The following is a 19,118-nucleotide window of genomic DNA, read 5'->3' on the forward strand; positions in this document are numbered from 1 at the left end:
CACACAAAGAAGAGACTGGTGATTACAGCTATCTCTATATACATAGGGAAGGGATATGAATTGATATACTCTAAGACTCACATAGGAATGGTAGAGAGTGCAAAGGTCTACTACATATACTAGTGATTAGAGTTATCTCTATATTCATAGGGATGGGATACGAATGGATATAGTCTAAGAGTCACATAGGAATATTAGGATACAAAGGTCTACTGCATATACTAGTGATTAGAGTTATCTCTATATGCATAGGGAAGGGATATGCCTTGCTCTTGCTGCAGACAGGCCAGTATCCGCGCCTTGATCTGAGGCTCGTCTGGCTCCAGCTGCAACAAATTCAGGATAGTTTCGGGAATGTCTGGGGGGAAGCTGGTTTGGTAGGCGTCTGAGTAGATGTAGGCAGGAGCGGCAGATTCATGAGGACTTGAGTAGTGGTCAGGCAACTCGGATTTAATTGTGCGATTGGGGAAGTGTGGGTAGTGGTACCCTTGCAGTGCCCCATGGTTCGGCATGGCCATTCCCAGTGATGGTGTCCCATATGGACTTCGGTCGTAGTTGACTTGGGTCATTGCAACAGTGTTCAAGGGCAAACTCTTGGAGACAGATTATATGCTGTGGATGTTGGGGGGATGGTGTACTCCGTCTGGGCAGGAGACACGATTTGAGGCAAAGTCTCAGGTTTGAAAACGTTTGCACGTATTAAGGATTTCCTCTGTTGCTTTAAGGCACGGTCTCTCTTGTACATTGGTCCGAATTTGTTTCTTCCACCTCTCATCCTGTCTGCCCGCACCGCTTCTAATCTCATTCCTACGGTCAAACACTTTTGAAACTGGCAGTAGGGGCATCGTTTCCTCTGTGTTTTGTCAATGTTGTAGCTTTGGTTTTCTGTGCAGGTGTAGCGTTTGTTGTTTTGAACTGTCCTCTTGAAGAAACCCCCCCAACTTCACCGCCGTGTCAGAGTCCATCAACATTGCCATTAGAAGCACCGCCAGCAGCCCGGGAACCTCGGGACGCCGTTGCCTGCTCCACCTACCCTGTAGGTTATACTGTTGGGCCATCTGACTATGGACCTTGATAATGTCGTCTCTATTAGAATTGATTTTATTCACACCATTTTCGAGCCCTTTATTTTTATGTGGCATTTCAATAGACTTTGGAAATGACTTAACTGGATTTTGTGAGGAGGAGAGTCCTTATCCCATCCAACATGGTTTTTATATAATGCAGGAGCTTGGGCTACTGCCCACTTTCTTGCAAGTGTATATTTTTTATGAATTGGAATGTGATTTGAGAAGGCAGGCATAATCATTTCTTCGCCATGAGGGCACTCTCTGACAAACTCCGGTGGCCAGTCTTTTTCAGATAAAAGGATGTCATAGCCTTTGGAGAGGTTATCCCAAAATAGACCCCTTATTTTCCTAGTCTTATCTCCCTCTATACGTAATGTTATTTCGTATATTTTATGAGGTTTGCTAACTCTGGTGTCTGCAGTTTCCACCTGAATGTATTCATTCGTGTCCACTGTCTCCAGATGATTCATCAGGATCTTGCGAGCTATGCTCACTTCTGCTGCGCTGTCTAGCATTGTCTGAGCCCACTCTCCGTTTTTCAGTTGTGTCCTCAGGATCCTCGGCATGTTTGATTATTTTAATACTGGCTACCTTCTTTTTTGGAAATTGTAATTTTTTACTTTGATGAGCAGGTTCTTTGTCTTTGGACTTGACGTGCTCTTCCCTGTGTTCTGACCGTCCTCTTCTTTCCGATTTCTGCGAGGAAGTCTGAAAAGATCGAGAGGGATTTGTATCAATATCTTGATATCTATCAGGTTTCTTCAAATTATCCCTATTTCTAAGGTTGTATCTTTTCTCACAGGGCTCCCTCTGGGGAGACTTGTGTCCTTGGTCCGGAGATCTTTCTCTCCGCCGAGGAGAGCTTCCTCTGGACTGGAATCTTTTTTTTTTTTGGGAGTGGATTGTTTATTTCCATCCCAGCTCTTTTTTGGAGTGTTTAGACTATTTTTAATAAATATCTTTTCAGGATTTTCAGTTAGTTGGGGTTTTACTCGTTTCCCACCCAAACTATCTCTTCCTAGTTCTTCATAGGATTTTTCTATGATTCTGGCAAGTTCAAATGGCTGTTCTGCTATATCTGTTTCTTTCAATTTCTGGAGGAAAGTTATATCCTCTGTTGCCAATTGAACCAACTCTCTATATGCCTGTGTTAATTCTTTTATTTTAACTAAGAGTTCTTCACTTGACATTTTTTTAATGTCTGGATGTGGTGTGTAGCTGGCTAGAACCGGCCACGTTGCTCCTGGTCTACCTAGTGGACCGAGCCTGGTGATGTGATTATTATGTTTTAGGGCGCCTTTAAACCAGAGAAGGTGCTCTTGGTATTTTAATGGGATTTCCACCTCCTCGAAAGGAGTGTAATCATCCGGTGGTTCCTCTATTTTGTAATAGTGGAATTCATGTGTGACAGCGTTTGCTGCTGGAAAGTTTATCCATGAATAGAATACCTCTGTCTGCCGATATTCATGTGCCTCAATTACGAATATGACTGTACCACCTCTCGATGTTAGTCCATTTTCTATAAGTTTAATAGTTATAGTTTTTCTTATGTTGACCGGGATGAGTATTGCATCCGGGTCGGTCTGCAGGAGACTATTGTCATCCTCTAGGAGATGAGCTGCTATTCTAGCTGCCTCACTCTCTTCTTCAGTTTCTGACATTTTTACTGACAGAAAGGTTTTTGTTGCAGATCAGGTTTTCAAGGAAACAAAGATTAGGTGCACAATATTTTGGAACACTGTATCCTTCAACGTTGAAAAAACCAAAAACTATACATAGAAATCTCTTCCTACTAAGTTCCGGCGGATTTTTACCTTTGACCCACTCCAGACGTATTTGGAGTATTTACGGGAAAAAGGGTCTGTGTGAAAAAGCACGACTGAGTTACTCTAACGTCTTGCGTTAGATTTATTGCCTTACCAAACATTGGGTGCCATGTAGTGTAGTTCCTATAGTCCCAATAGGCTCTGCGCATTGGAATAATATCTTCAGTAGTGTAGACGTAGGACTGAGGTTAACTAGGTCTCTACTGACTATATTAGACTTAAGTTTTTTGCCAGCTAGCTCAGAGTTCACTAGAAACTTTCTCGAATAAGCGAGGAGGAGTTTAACCTCCCTGGATAGACAAGAAGGGATTTCGTTTCTGACAACCATAAAACATGACAACTTTGCTCTCCCTGATTAAGAGTATATCTCTCGAGTCGTGTGAAAACAAAAGACAGCTATTTCACTCAGTCAAAGTTGTGTACTTAGTTTCACCAGATTGCAGAGAAAAAGAGAGACGGGCGTTTTCAATAAAAGGTGTTATTTATTGAGCAGTTTCTCTTTCCTCATATAAGAGAAATGAATTGCTACAATTGCAATACTTATAGTTAAGTAAAGTGCATACAGTAAAAGCAGGATCATGAAATAATACTGTAAAAGCATTGATATGGTTTCTTAGCCATATGATACTTTAAAATGGATAAAATAGATACATACATATATACATTGACTAATCGTACTCAACTGGTGCTTCTAACTACGCCTACCCCGGTGTACCTGACCTAATCCTAATACGTGGGAAGGAGTAAGTAAGTAGCAGTTTTAAGTTAAGTTTGTTTTGCCAAGAATCTGACTCAAGAATTCTCTGTAAGGGTTTAGGCAGTTCAGTACCTGGGTATTAGAAGGCAGGAGGTCTGGTATCTCTCTCTCAGGACTCGGTATCCCATTCACCCGCAAGGGTAAGCTGGAAACGACGGAGGCTGGATTTCTCAGCAGGAGAAAAGACAGCGTCTTTCTCAGCGTGTCAGAAGGGAGGGGCAGCGTCCGTGGGCTCTCGCATCAGCTGGGCTCTCTGGCAAGTATTAGCTGCTCCAGATTCATCACCACCGTGTGTTTGCTTAAGGCAACGTTGGTATATTTATACCTGAAAGGTGCCGGGTTTGACATAAGGCTGGACATAAGACGTCAATAAAGATGTCACTAAGAACTGGTCGTTCTTACAGTGCTTTACAGGAGTTCTCGGACGAAATCAAAACAAAGCAGCAGGGATTTCCCAGGTTGCTGGAGGCTTGGATTTGTTTAAGAACTCGGTGTGCTTTCTAGGGGGCCGGAGGAATAGGCTCATGGGAACAGTCCAGCCCGAACTGCCAAGCCATGACTTCCCTAGACTGGAAACAAGCATCCTAGGACCGGTTTCTGGCATTTCAGCTGTCTTCAGCCAGACTTGCTTGAATCCAGTGGCAAAGTGAGCAAGGGACTCACGTCTGAGCATACCCTGCCAACTTATGGTGAACAAAGCGGTACAAAAGGGGGGGGTGATGGACGGAGCATCTGAACCAATCAAACACTCACACCCAGTCAAGAGATCTGGGTTTAATCCATCACCGTTCTTTAGCCCACTCTGCCACCCCAGTTCAGACATGGCCATATGCAAATCAGTCTGACCCTGTGCCTCATGGGAACAGTCTAGCCCGAACTGCCAAGCCATGACTTCCCTAAACCGGAAACAAGCATCCTGGGAACGGTTTCTGGCATTTCAGCCGTCTTCAGCCAGACTTGCTTGAATCCAGTGGCAAAGTGAGCAAGGGACTCATGTCTGAGCATACCCTGCCAACTTATGGCGAACAAAGCGGTACAAAAGGGGGGGGTGATGGACGGAGCATCTGAACCAATCAAACACTCACAACCAGTCAAGAGATCTGGGTTTAATCCATCACCGTTCTTTAGCCCACTCTGCCACCCCAGTTCAGACATGGCCATATGCAAATCAGTCTGACCCTGTGCCTCATGGGAACAGTCCAGCCCGAACTGCCAAGCCATGCCTTCCCTGGACCGGAAACAAGCTTCCTAGGACCGGTTTCTGGCATTTCAGCTGTCTTCAGCCAGGCTTGCTTGAATCCAGTGGCAAAGTGAGCAAGGGACTCACGTCTGAGCATACCCTGCCAACTTATGGCGGACAAAGCGGTACAAAAGGGGGTGGTGATGGACGGAGCATCTGAACCAATCAAACACTCACACCCAGTCAAGAGATCTGGGTTTAATCCATCACCATTATGTGGCTTTGGGCGGGTGCGAATCCCTTCGCGTATTTTACTATTCGCCCTCCCTCCTTTTGTCTTTGCGTAAATGTGAATGTATATCTGCTGTATTTTTTTAATTATTTATTTTTATTTATTTAATGCAATTTTATATAGCGCGAACTTTACCCGAAGGTGTCAGAGCGCTTTACATAAGAACCAGTTGCAAAACATAAGGATTTAGGATTACATGCGTTACATAAAAGATACACACAGAAAAAAATTGCAAATGTACAAGATGTAAAGTCACACAAAGAAGAGACTGGTGATTACAGCTATCTCTATATACATAGGGAAGGGATATGAATTGATATACTCTAAGACTCACATAGGAATGGTAGAGAGTGCAAAGGTCTACTACATATACTAGTGATTAGAGTTATCTCTATATTCATAGGGATGGGATACGAATGGATATAGTCTAAGAGTCACATAGGAATATTAGGATACAAAGGTCTACTGCATATACTAGTGATTAGAGTTATCTCTATATGCATAGGGAAGGGATATGCCTTGCTCTTGCTGCAGACAGGCCAGTATCCGCGCCTTGATCTGAGGCTCGTCTGGCTCCAGCTGCAACAAATTCAGGATAGTTTCGGGAATGTCTGGGGGGAAGCTGGTTTGGTAGGCGTCTGAGTAGATGTAGGCAGGAGCGGCAGATTCATGAGGACTTGAGTAGTGGTCAGGCAACTCGGATTTAATTGTGCGATTGAGGAAGTGTGGGTAGTGGTACCCTTGCAGTGCCCCATGGTTCGGCATGGCCATTCCCAGTGATGGTGTCCCATATGGACTTCGGTCGTAGTTGACTTGGGTCATTGCAACAGTGTTCAAGGGCAAACTCTTGGAGACAGATTATATGCTGTGGATGTTGGGGGGATGGTGTACTCCGTCTGGGCAGGAGACACGATTTGAGGCAAAGTCTCAGGTTTGAAAACGTTTGCACGTATTAAGGATTTCCTCTGTTGCTTTAAGGCACGGTCTCTCTTGTACATTGGTCCGAATTTGTTTCTTCCACCTCTCATCCTGTCTGCCCGCACCGCTTCTAATCTCATTCCTACGGTCAAACACTTTTGAAACTGGCAGTAGGGGCATCGTTTCCTCTGTGTTTTGTCAATGTTGTAGCTTTGGTTTTCTGTGCAGGTGTAGCGTTTGTTGTTTTGAACTGTCCTCTTGAAGAAACCCCCCCAACTTCACCGCCGTGTCAGAGTCCATCAACATTGCCATTAGAAGCACCGCCAGCAGCCCGGGAACCTCGGGACGCCGTTGCCTGCTCCACCTACCCTGTAGGTTATACTGTTGGGCCATCTGACTATGGACCTTGATAATGTCGTCTCTATTAGAATTGATTTTATTCACACCATTTTCGAGCCCTTTATTTTTATGTGGCATTTCAATAGACTTTGGAAATGACTTATGGCTTCTGTTAAGAGAGAAGCTGTTTGTGTAACAGTGGTTGGATCAATGTGGTTTATGAATCCATTAAAAGCCTGACTCTCTACTGAAAAAGCATGCTACATCTAATATTGATGTGTGCATGATCTAGACCAGGTATATAATGAATAGAATTATACAGAAATATTTGTCACTCTGTTTTGGTCTGAATATTTGTGTGAAACTGGAGCATGTGTTTGAAAAAATTTCTTAAACAATATTTTAATTTCTAGGGGAGTTAGCTATCGTAGTGATCTGAAGAAAATATTGGATTTTTTGGCAAATACACTGTACAGTTTGAACCGTTAGCGACACGGTCCAAGGTAAAATGGTGTTGGTCTGCCGCTGATGATTTTAGGATTGTTGCTCTGTTTTTCTTGATATGGTGGTGAATGGAGTTTTAATCACATTTCAGAAAACAACTAATGTGACACTAATAAGTGGGAAAACTTTTGGAAGCGCTCTCTTGAGGATAACCTTATTGTATGGATTGATGCCTCATATTTTTTAAAGGTATTTATGGCCTAATGCCAACCACCATTGTATATGGTTAGCTATCTTTTAATTAAAAATATGGTCACATTATTGACAACACATCTTTATGTTTTTCATACTAGTATTGACACACTATAGTTTTGGGACGACAGTGAACGATTCAAAGATTTGAGCGTTGTTGAATTTGGTGAGGATCTCTTTTAAGTCATGTCTTTATCATTATAAGTGGAGACACGTGTGGGGTGTTGTCATGTTTATACAAGTTTGCTGAGCTTTTAGCAGCAATTTTGTAAATATTTTACACTTGTTTTTCCTAATACATAGTCATTATATATGATCATGATTAGCTATGGTCTCTAAATTTTCGGGCTTTTGTCTGACTCTCTTTTTCAGTTTTCTTAGAACACATTTGGTGTTGTACTTACTTTTCTGTTTTCTTTCTTACTTTTGACTTTTTCTTAATCTCTGTTTTACATCGAGGTAGAGACTCTACGAGTAATTTTCCTAAGCTTAATGTCAGGAGCGTCATCTCATGTTTGTATACAGTATAATGTTGTTTTTATTTTAAATATGTATGAAACATAATTGTGATTATATAATATATTGTGTTTGCAGCCCTGAGGAAGCCCCATGTGGGGCAAAACGCATTGGCTGTTTAGAACCATCATTTCAAAATGTATGTGGTGCAAAGAAACTATTAAAGACTCGAGTCATCACTTTGAAATCAAAGAAGAATCCTGATCTGATTTGCGTGCTGTGCATTTAAGCTCTATAAACTCTTATGTTGCCTCTCTGCGCTTGTTGTATTGTTGTATAATTTTAGGGTCCCTGGGCAGTGGACAGACGAGGTGGGCAATACGAATTTGAGTATATTCACGATTTGTGTATAGCTAGGTGGTGCGGCTCTTAAGTATCCCTTACTGGCACTCTCCTTTTGTTCACTCTACATTGCAATATTTTGTAACATTAATTTCAGGCCATGCTTTTCCCCAGAATGCTGCAGTTCCAACAGTAGATTTCTCAAAAGTCATATTAAAATTGCTTTATTGCTATCGTGGAATATTAAGCTGTAAAAAATAATTAACTTGCCATATTCTGGACTGTGAGAGTGGGGTGGGGGTAAGGACCATTTTTTTTAATCAGATCCTACACAGGTTATGACTCTGGCTAACGCATATATTTGTAGATTGGAAAGCGTGACTACACAGTTTATTAGTGAAGAGGTACCTAACATAGTTAGTAGGAGTAGATGACACCAGACATTGTCTCTACTGTGTTTACTCTTTCCTTGCAGGATGTGTTTCATTAAACTGGAACAAGTCATCATTGCATGAGGACACACTTGCATTTGTTGACCTGGTCTCCTGAAAATCTGTGACATGTCCGGCCATATACATACTTGCGTGTTATGGCTAAACTCAGTGGTGACTGCTAACAGACTGGGTGGTGGTGTGGGTGGTGTGGGGGAATGAAAAGGACAAAAAAACAACACTTACCAGAGTGAGGCCAGATGACCAGCCACCATCTCTCCTCTGTCCTCTTCATTTTCTTTCGGGAGTCTGCAGCAGGAATCACCCGGACTCCCAGGCTCTGCTAAGCCAATCACAATGCTGAAATGCAGTGTTGTGATTGGTCTGAGCACCATGGTTCGGCACTCAGATGGGGACTGGTAGCCTGGGCATGTTCTCCACCCACGCTGTACAATATAGCCGGTGGAGAACATGCCAAGGCCAAATCGTCATGCGCACTTGGAGAGTGCCGCCTCTCTCCTTCCCCCAAGCCACCCCCACCTCAGTAGTGCTCTGGTGTCACAGACCCTAGCCCTGCCCACAGGAAAAGAACTGAGCCACTGCAGTAGGAAAAATAAAATGATAATAACGTTGCATTAATATCATTTTATTTTTCCTTTGAGCCTCCCAGCTTACTAGGACCTGCCAGCTTTGCAGGGAGGACGTGCAATAACGCGGCCTATCAGAGCCCACTACCCACGCCTCAGGATCGAGAGTATTCCAAATATGTTATTCAGTATAAGAACATTGGAATCTTGAAACTCATCGGGAAGAACAAAGACATAGACATTCTATTTTGTCCTATAAATATTCAGAAGCCTTGAGGAAGTCACATGACGTGACAAAACACGTGTCGGCTGTTGTCTTTTGTGGATCAGGAAAAGGAGGACATACTAAATACCAACTGTCCTGTATATTTTGTTGATCATCTTCTCCTGACCAGCTCTTATATTATTTTGTGTCTGATGTATATTTTTTGGTGTTTATGCTCACTAATGTATGTTAATAAATTCCTGTAACTAATAAGAACCAAAAGTGTCACTTGTGGATGTAATACTCAGGATCTGTGCATAGATAAAAAAAAGTCTTAATGTTTAATACATAAGGAACTAAACATTGTTACAATTGAGTGCCGGGATATTGGACTGTATAGTTTGCCCTCCCAATAAACTATGAACAAAATCTGGTTAAATGTGTTATGTCTGTATTCCAGCCTCAAGCTTTGACCTTCATCTCATCCCTTTACATTCCTCTGCATAGTGTGTGCTCTCCTCCGATGCCCCTCTTCGTTCTCCCCATATCTTCAGTTCTGAACTGGAATTATACACCTCTCTTTTCCTCTCCCTCTTTCCTATTTCCATAGTTTTCTTTCTCTCTCTCTATTTCTCCCATTCACCTGCTCATCTATCAGTACAGCCAAGTGTCGTGTACCATATGCAGGGCCACTAGAATTATGGAATTGTGCCGCAGCGGCAACTTTTGCATAGTTATTCTTTTGGCGCATTTGTCACATAATCCATCATCTGATTCATAATCTGCAGATTATAACAAACAAAAAGTGTTTCTAGCTCAAACCGTTAAAACGTTACTAAAAATGCAGTGACGCGTGTTGCTGCGCAGTGGAAGGCCCTTTTCAAAGTTGGACTCGCCACCTTTCAGTTGCTTATTGCTATATTTAGGCGTTAGACTGGCAATACAAAGGTGCAACTAAAGCCCAAACAGTGTTAACATGTTCAAAATTGATGAAATAATTGTCATACTATCAAAAAATATGCCACATAATGCTGCATATTTTGCTTTTCTTGCCTCATAATTTCCTCAACCCTGCTTCATAATTTGGCCTTCCACTTCCGCATAATTCCAGTGGCCCTGGTCATAGGTCGCACTTTGAGCTATTCTCAGCTCTTTGCATTTTGGGTCTTTGGTTGTGTTTTTCCTTTATATGTATGTGTTAAAAAATGACAACATACAAATAGCCATTCGCAAAAGCACCAGGTTTGGCACACAATGTCACATGTGACAAGGGACCGATTGGTTGCTATGGACTCTCACCTCCGTGTCCCACATTTTTCTTCAGTGCATCTTTCCCCTACTGTACCTTCACTATCACCTGACCATCTCACACGCACCTGCCCCGACACACACCTCAGATGTTATTTTTCCATCCAAGGTCCGAACATAAAATAGCCCATGGACCTGATTAAGAGTTAGGTCCAAAATCATGTCCCTGTGATAATGGGAATATGCACACAGATAGGAATTTCACCCAATATGTTATGTTATTTATATTTAATATAGCGCACAACTCACCCAGGGGCATCTCGGCGTTGTAATGGAAAAAAGTATCAGTGAGGGGAATAGAGGTTGGAATAGATGAGCTTTGATGACATGTGAGAGCTACCTGCTCACTACTTGTTTTATTTTTAACAATCAGGCTAATCCATAAATGTTTAAAGCCATTGTGTTTGTTTTTGTTTTAATAGTCTTCAATTTCAGTGAAGTCTTTGGTTTTACAGCAGTATATTGGGGATGACCATGAAAGCACGTCACACGTTACTTATGTCTTTCATTACAGAAAATGTCAGGTAATCCACGAGCCATAATTCCTGGCTCCTCTGTTTTTATTGGCATGCATCTTTCGACATAGGGAATGCTAGAGAAGTCCACCAGTTCACTTCAGTCCTGGTGTGTACTACCTCTAGATACCCACCAATGGCGGTAGCTATCATTGCTTATTGGTGGAGTGGGGGGCAGGGTGCAATCAAAACTAAACACATCATTAAAATGATTCAAATGACACTTACCTGCCTCTCTGAAAGCCACCGCCTTGCTTCTCTCCTCCAATCCTGGACTCCGGCTGCACACTGCCCAGGCTATCAGATGCCAATCCCGGCGCTTCTCTCAGGCTGGAAATACTATTCATTTGCTGCTCAGACTGTGCCTGGGAGCCTGTGATGTTTCTTCAACCCAGCTGTGCAATGCAGCTGGGTTGGCAAAACCTAAGTGCGCATGTCTGTTTGGCTGGCCTAAAAAAGGCCGGCCAAACAGACATGTTTACTTGAAAGTGCTCACCACTTCTCCCCCTGCCATACATGGCATATAGGATTGCCTAGCCCACCATGCTCTAGATTTGGGTCGTCAGCTGCCAGACAGTAAAAAACAAAATGATGATAAAATGCTTTTATTATCATTTTATTTTTCTTATTTTAGCAGGGGAGGGGTGCTCCTCTGCCATTACGGAGGAGCCGCCCCTGAAACCCACAAACAATTCTGTCAGTGCAGCGCAAACCTGAACGTAGGTGGATCCCAGCTATTGTGATACTTTTACTAGTTGCAGCACAAGAAAGGGAAAGACACACAAAGGGGAAAGAAGGAGGATGAGCAAGATGGGAAAACTGTCACAAAGGCAGAAAACAGGAGCCTACAAAAGTGAGATAAAGGCAGATAGAGTTTCTGGCAGTGGATTAAAGGTTTCAAGACTATGCAACGTTTCTATTGTGTGCATTGATATTTAATCATTTTTGTTACACAAGGGAACACAAGGAAGCAATATGCTAGGGACGTTAGGGAATTATATCTTTATACAGGACAATGGTCCCTAGACAAGAAGAATTTTAAGAGATAAATATAGGCTAAATAGACACTATATTCATTGTCCAGCCGGACAGTTTTATTTTATGATAAACAATTATACAAAAAATCTAGTGTGATAACAGCAGGACACCAGCCGATGTCCAACTAACACACCTAGGAAGGGGACAAATAAGGAATATTAGAGGCAATTTAGACAGTCTGTGTAGTACAATTCACAGTCAGACAATATTAATTGCACACTATTGCTAGCGTCAAATAGCACAATTCATACACATATAGTGTGACAAGGTCGACGACGTTTCGAACCTATAACTTATTCAAGGTTCATCTTCAGGACATCAAATGTATGCCTTCTTATTTAAAAAGTCAAAATTAACTTTTTAGCCCGTACTATGGGCAACAATTGCCACAACATATATTAATACAACAAGGCAAGAGACAAATCAAGAGAAAAACTAGGGAGAAAACCAGAATACACAGATTAGGGCATTTCTTAAATAAGAGAAGTAATCACACACACAAAGTATAATCGATGTTGGTTACACCAAATACGACCAGTTTATAACCGAACTAAGACATTCGGATGTGCCAGATTCAATTCCACATTCAAAATTGTGAACATTAATCGAGAGTAAGATAAAAAGTACAATTAGGTCAAGGGACCATTAGTGCAACAAGTACCATAACGACGCGAAATGTGCCCAGTGTGATTCGATTGTCATAGTGATGTGAGCCCAAGCGGAAGATGATAATTTACCAGCGAGTGATTCCTAAGGAGGTTATCACAAAGTACTAAAAAGGCCCTTGCACCATAAAGCCGGCACCTAAAAATTAGTAAATTCAGAAACGGCATGGGAATAAGTGTACCTGCAAGGCTGGTATGAGGGCCGAATGCCTGGGTATTGAGAAAATGGTCCGCCTAAACCATATAAAGTCAGTGATTAGTAAGGATTGGCAAAAGATAAAAACGGTAGCCACACAGTTAATACGAAAAATACAAAGAGGATATTTGCTTACCGAATATACAGCAAGACTACCGCAACTAGGTGAGGGGAATGCTGGAAAGAAAACATTGCCATAATTACTAAGTCATAATTACAAGAATTAGAAGGAGTATAGGTGGACAGGGGAAGCAACTACCTATTCCGCGGCATGCTCTTACTGTAAAGTTTCTGAGAACGGGCCGTCTGTGTGGGTGATTTTCCCCTTGAATGCGGATCGCATTGACGGCCCGTTCTAAGCAACTTTACGGTAAGAGCGTGCCGCGGAATAGGTAGTTGCTTCCCCTGTCCACCTATACTCCTTCTAATTCTTGTAATTACGACTTAGTAATTATGGCAATGTTTTCTTTCCAGCATTCCCCTCACCTAGTTGCGGTAGTCTTGCTGTATATTCGGTAAGCAAATATCCTCTTAGTATTTTTCGTATTAATGGTGTGGCTACCGTTTTAATCTTTTGCCAATCCTTACTAATCACTGACTTTATATGGTTTAGGCGGACCATTTTCTCAATACCCAGGCATTCGGCCCTCATACCAGCCTTGCAGGTACACTTATTCCCATGCCGTTTCTGAATTTACTAATTTTTAGGTGCCGGCTTTATGGTGCAAGGGCCTTTTTAGTACTTCGTGATAACCTCCTTAGGAATCACTCGCTGGTAAATTATCATCTTCCGCTTGGGCTCACATTACTATGACAATCGAATCACACTGGGCACATTTCGCGTCGTTATGTTACTTGTTGCATTAATGGTCCCTTGACCTAATTGTACTTTTTATCTTACTCTTGATTAATGTTCACAATTTTGAATGTGGAATTGAATCTGGCACATCTGAATGTCTTAGTTTGGTTATAAGCGGGTCGTATTTGGTGTAACCAACATCTATTATACTTTGTGTGTGTGATTACTTCTCTTAATGAAGAAATGCCCTAATCTGTGTATTCTGTTTTTCTCCCTTGTTTTTCTCCTGATTTGTCTCTTGCCTTGTTGTATTAATATATGTTGTGGCAATTGTTGCCCATAGTACAGGCTAAAAAGTTAATTTTAACTTTTTAAATAAGAAGGCATACATTTGATGTCCTGAAGATGAACTGTGAATAAGTTATAGGTTCGAAACGTCGTCGACCTTGTCCCACTATACGTGTATGAATTGTGCTATTTGACGCTAGCAATAGTGTGCAATTAATATTGTCTGACTGTGAATTGTACTACACAGACTGTCTAAATTGCCTCTAATATTCCTTGTTTGTCCCCTTCCTAGGTGTGTTAGTTGGACATCGGCTGGTGTCCTGTTGTTATCACACTAGATTTTTTGTATAATTGTTTATCATAAAATAAAACTGTACGGCTGGACAATGAATATAGTGTCTATTTAGCCTATATTTATCTCTTAAAATTCTTCTTGTCTAGGGACCATTGTCCTTGATATTTTATAGCACTGGCTGCGGGCTCCTGAGCACAGCTTTGGGCACCAGCACTCATTCTTTTACAAATTAAGCACTGAATTGTCTTTGGCATGAGATACAACTAAATAAACTGATCATCTTCTAGGCGGAGGATGTATCCTCGTCTTTGGCAATGAGCTCAAGTGTTTCTGGTAAGTTCCAGATCAGGAACCCACACATAACTCAGCCAATGCACATCGGGGCATATTATCAAGGACAGGCGATACATTATCGCCGCTTTTATCGGCAGGAAACTCACGCAGTCCTACTAACGCACCTTAATCATGAATTGCAGTGCCTCGTGGTACGCTCCTATTACATCCGTCAATTGCACAATCCCTCCTTTCCACTGAGTACCTGAGGACTTACACTCCTAACTATGCCTATGGCACAGTGGCGGCTCCTCAAGAGAGTGCTGCGGGGTGGCAGGGTGAGGGAGGGACAGGGTGTGGGCTAGTAAACTCTTGCATACGGCCGAACCGAGTTAAGTACATAAATAAATAAAACAAATTACATTGCGCGTGCTGCATCGCCGATTGGGTTGTAGTGCGCGCAATATAATTTGTTTTCATTTATTTATGTACTTAACTCGGTCCATCCGTATGCCGGAGTTTGCTACCCCCTACCCTGTCCCTCCCCCGCCCCGCCTCACCGCCATGCAGCACTCCGTCAAGGAACCGCCACTGCAGTATGGCAGAGCCCTTTTATATATACCTTGACACTGTGGGTACTAAAAGGGAAGGAACCCACACTCTCGTCATTTATGCAAGGCTAATCCAACCTGTGCCATTTGCCTTACAGATGTACCTTTAAGATGACAGCTTTATGCATACCATAAACGAAGGTACATAATAGAGAGCTTACGCCTCCTCCACGACCCTTAAATGCAAGCAAAGAAGTGAGCTGCATGAGCACTCGCATATGCAGTTCTGTCTAAAGGGCAATAAATATAGAGTAAATAAGAAAACATATATCAACATCAGTTTTACTTCCTAGAATCTATGGTAATATTTAAATTGACAGCCACTTTAAGACTCAAGAAAAGGCTACACTATTTTTACAATACATAAAATGAATGTTTACATCTCAGCTCCTCAGTATAAATTTCGTGTTAATTTCTCATGTGATCAATATACTTACAGTCTGATACAGGCTCCTTGTAAGGTCTTGCTGCATTTATCTGGGCATTCAGTTTAATAACCAACAACAAAGCTGTGCAGGTTATATAAATGTTTTAAATAATTCTTCCAGACAATCAAGTTAGAATAAAACTGAAGCAACCAGTTGTGAGTTTCCTTTTAACTATTCAAGTTAATCTCAGTCGAGTATATTCAATCAATGTGCAATGAAATATTATTCGCTGGGTACTTCTATAACAAACTTTGATAATGACAAAATTTGGGTGGCAATTTTCAGCTTTTAAGTGTGAGTTATTGGACTGATCTTCTGATCACTCATAATTAAATTTTCTTAGTACACACAGTTCATGGTAACTGATGAACGCTTAAATGCTTTTGAAATTCAGTGCATAATTTACGTCTTTCCTTGGCTCACTCTGAACTTCCTTCATAGAAATGTATAAGTAGAAGGGATATGGCTCCTGTTTCTTTTCTTGATAGTGATGTCCCTCTGCTTTCTTGATTTTTTTTCTCTTGGAGGATATTTTTACGACTGAAACTGGGCGGGACTTGGCAGGCTGTGCAAAGGTTAATTTATTTTGTATTAAAAACATATGTTACAATAATAAAAACATTTTCATCACCTTAATGCAGCCGCCCTGTTCCAGCATTTAAAATTGTAAAACGCATTTGCTGACGTGGACATTTTACTGGTGTTGTTTTTAAAATATTTAGGGGCTGATTTTGAGTTGCTCATTATATTCCTGCCTGTGCACAAACTTCTGTTTACGTACAGGTTTGATTTACGGGGCATATTTACAAGCTCCTATCGCCAGCACAACATCACTTTCAGTGACGTTGTGATGACGATTGGGGCCTCACCTTATTTACAGGGCAGCATTAAGCCACTTAACTTGGCTTAACGCTGCCTTGTAAATAAGGCACCCTTTCACGCACTGTTTAGTGTGAAAGGGGAGGGCAATGGATGTTGTGGTGGGCGTTCCACTGCAACACCCATTGACTTTGACGCTGGCTCCTATTTACAAGAGGACCGTAAATGAGAGACAGCACCAAAATTAAGACTAGGAAAAACTTGGTCTTAAACAGGCGAAACAAGGAGAAATGCTTTATTTTGACTCATTTTTGCTGTTTCCATGTGTGCTGCCTTGAAGGGGGAACTTCCTACACATAAACAATCTTCCCCTCAACACAGGCACCCTTGCAATATGGTGCAAAGTGTGCCGACGTTGGCAGGGGGTAACGCAGGTCTGCACCATATTCTTGCGAATATGGTGCAGCCCTGTGTATTGGAAGTGGTGGAGCATATCGTTATGTCTAAAACACAAAGGGGAGAGTAGAGGTAGGAAGTCAAGGGACCTGTCCTCCACGGTTCAATACAAATAATCAAAAGAGATACCCTCTGTAGGAAGGAGGATTAAGGGATAGAGATAGTATTGCCTTGCAGAGAAGCAACTGAAAAGGAAAAATCTTTTCTTTTTCATAAAACCCTCACCCACCCGAGTTTCCCCTTGGTGGCATGCTTCATCATAGGGTCCATCCCTGCCCTCTACGGAGAGGGGTGTGCTATGACCTATGAAGGCGAGGGAGCACTAACTTTGTAAAATACAGGGGTATCCTTATACACCTAACCGCTTATGGTGAATCAGAAGAGAGTGGGTTTTTTATGTAAAAGTAGAAAGTTACGTTACCAGTTTATTGGGTCCAAAAATCTATTTTTATTTCTTATCCCCAAAAAGGTATGCTAAAATCTGGAGACATGTGGAAAGACTCCAGGCTTAATTACCTAATGTTTCCCAGGTGGTCAACTAGTTTCATGCCTATCCCCAAGGCATTTCATCAGGACCTAGAAAGGAGAAAATGATGTTCCCACTCCGAGTGTTATTTTAAACACAATATTAATAAACAAACAAAATGAACATACAGCACTTAATTGGTCTGTGTTAAATAAAAAAAAACAGCAAAGATGTAAAGAAAAGCGAGAGATTAAAAACATAAACGACCCTAAGGTCCATCTGGTATTCCTTAGGTTGTGATAATTGCGTGGTGGTGATGGTGAAATATATTTTTTTCAAACTATGCCCGCAGGCGTGTGTATATTTGTGGTAATGAGACACACAAGACAGAACAAACATTAAACATATAATAAGGAGTCACCAGCATATACATATGATGAAGATAATTACATACTTAAAATACGACCATCATTGGGCCTCATGAGTCCATCAAGGAGTTTAAAGGAGGAACACCTGTAGTCAAACTCTACACGTGCGGTCAAAAAGTAGAGAAATGCATGGAAAAAGAGATTGTGTCGATCCGATAGACAGCGTTTTATTTTAGACGGGCAGGACGCCCCTACTAGGTTCGTCAAGGCTGAGCCCCCACAGTGGACCTGTCTGCACTTTCCCAAGGCTCCGATGTTACTGGAGCAGCGGGGCGGGAGATATTTAAACACGTGAGTGGTGCAGCATTCTTCTTGATTGATTAAGAAAAAGACTAGACTGCGCCCCTTGTTTTGAAAGTATTCACTCTGGCTACCTCCGGCTAGTCAGAAGAAATACTCCGATCTGAGTGGTTTCGCTTCCAATAGAAAAAATATTTATTAAAATACAAATAGTAATACCTAAAAGATTATTGACAAGGGTCTGACAAAGAAAAAACTTGTAATGGGGATAAAACCAAAGACAAGCGTTGTCTTAATGGCGGTTGTGTGGCGCGTTGAAAAACGTTATAGAGACGCATGACACAACAAAGAAACTATGTGTGAATAATCTATTAAACCTCCACACTAATATTGGACTAGGAGCAAGCAGTCAAAATGTATGATGCCACCATACTATTAGGTAACGGTATCGATGTTTGGGGGAAAATATTTGCACCTTACTAAAAGTTCAAAAGATAAAGGGGAAAACCTCAAGTGTCATCCTAGGTTTTTTCACGAGGTGTCAGCGCTAAGTAACTCAAAAAAATCCTATTATCGTTGGACATGCCAACTTGGATAATGCCGAGGAGTATGCAATGGTATGGATGCAGTAGGGAAAACCGGGGTACCAAAACCCTGTGTCATCCATGTTTGCCTGTATGAGTGCACAAGGTTTTATATCCTAAGTACTAGCTTGGACCATGGCAATGGCACAGGGAAAGAAAGACCGCTCCGTTAAGGACATGTCCGCACGCGCCTCAAGTGTCTCAAAGACAGATGGACCTCAATCCAATCTGTCGTCAAAGACACCGGAGGGTGGAAATGACAGAGGCAGCACTAATGATGACATTCATAGAAGCCCTCTTAGCTTCCCACATGAGGACATGAGGACATCCAATCAGTGAAGCACAAACTCACGCAAGACCTTAAAGAGGTCAAGCATGACCTTGCGGAAATGGACGGTAGGGTGTTCACACTTGAGGACAATGAGACAGCACAAGGCGAAGAGGTTAAACACCTACAACAAGAATTCCTATGCCTACAGGAGCAACAGGTGACGCTACAGGGATACGCTAAAGACCTGGAGAATTAAAGGGCTGAGAGCACAGATGTAAAGGCCAATGTACAGGCCTTTTTTTCATATCCTGGGCATGCCAGGGGGGTCTGGCTTACAGT

At 42.0% G+C, this 19,118-nt stretch overlaps 2 pseudogenes; both read right to left on the reverse strand.

Annotated features, from left to right (window-relative positions):
- Window positions 1-221: 221 nt before the first annotated feature.
- Window positions 222-1,142, reverse strand: LOC144824236 (nuclear receptor subfamily 5 group A member 2 pseudogene; annotated as a pseudogene).
- A 4,457-nt stretch (window positions 1,143-5,599) lies between these two features.
- LOC144824237 (nuclear receptor subfamily 5 group A member 2 pseudogene) lies at window positions 5,600-11,269 on the reverse strand (annotated as a pseudogene).
- Between the last annotated feature and the right edge of the window lie 7,849 nt (window positions 11,270-19,118).

The sequence above is a fragment of the Lissotriton helveticus genome, chromosome 3_1 (genome assembly GCF_964261635.1).
Source record: "Lissotriton helveticus chromosome 3_1, aLisHel1.1, whole genome shotgun sequence".
Classification (NCBI taxonomy): domain Eukaryota; kingdom Metazoa; phylum Chordata; class Amphibia; order Caudata; family Salamandridae; genus Lissotriton; species Lissotriton helveticus.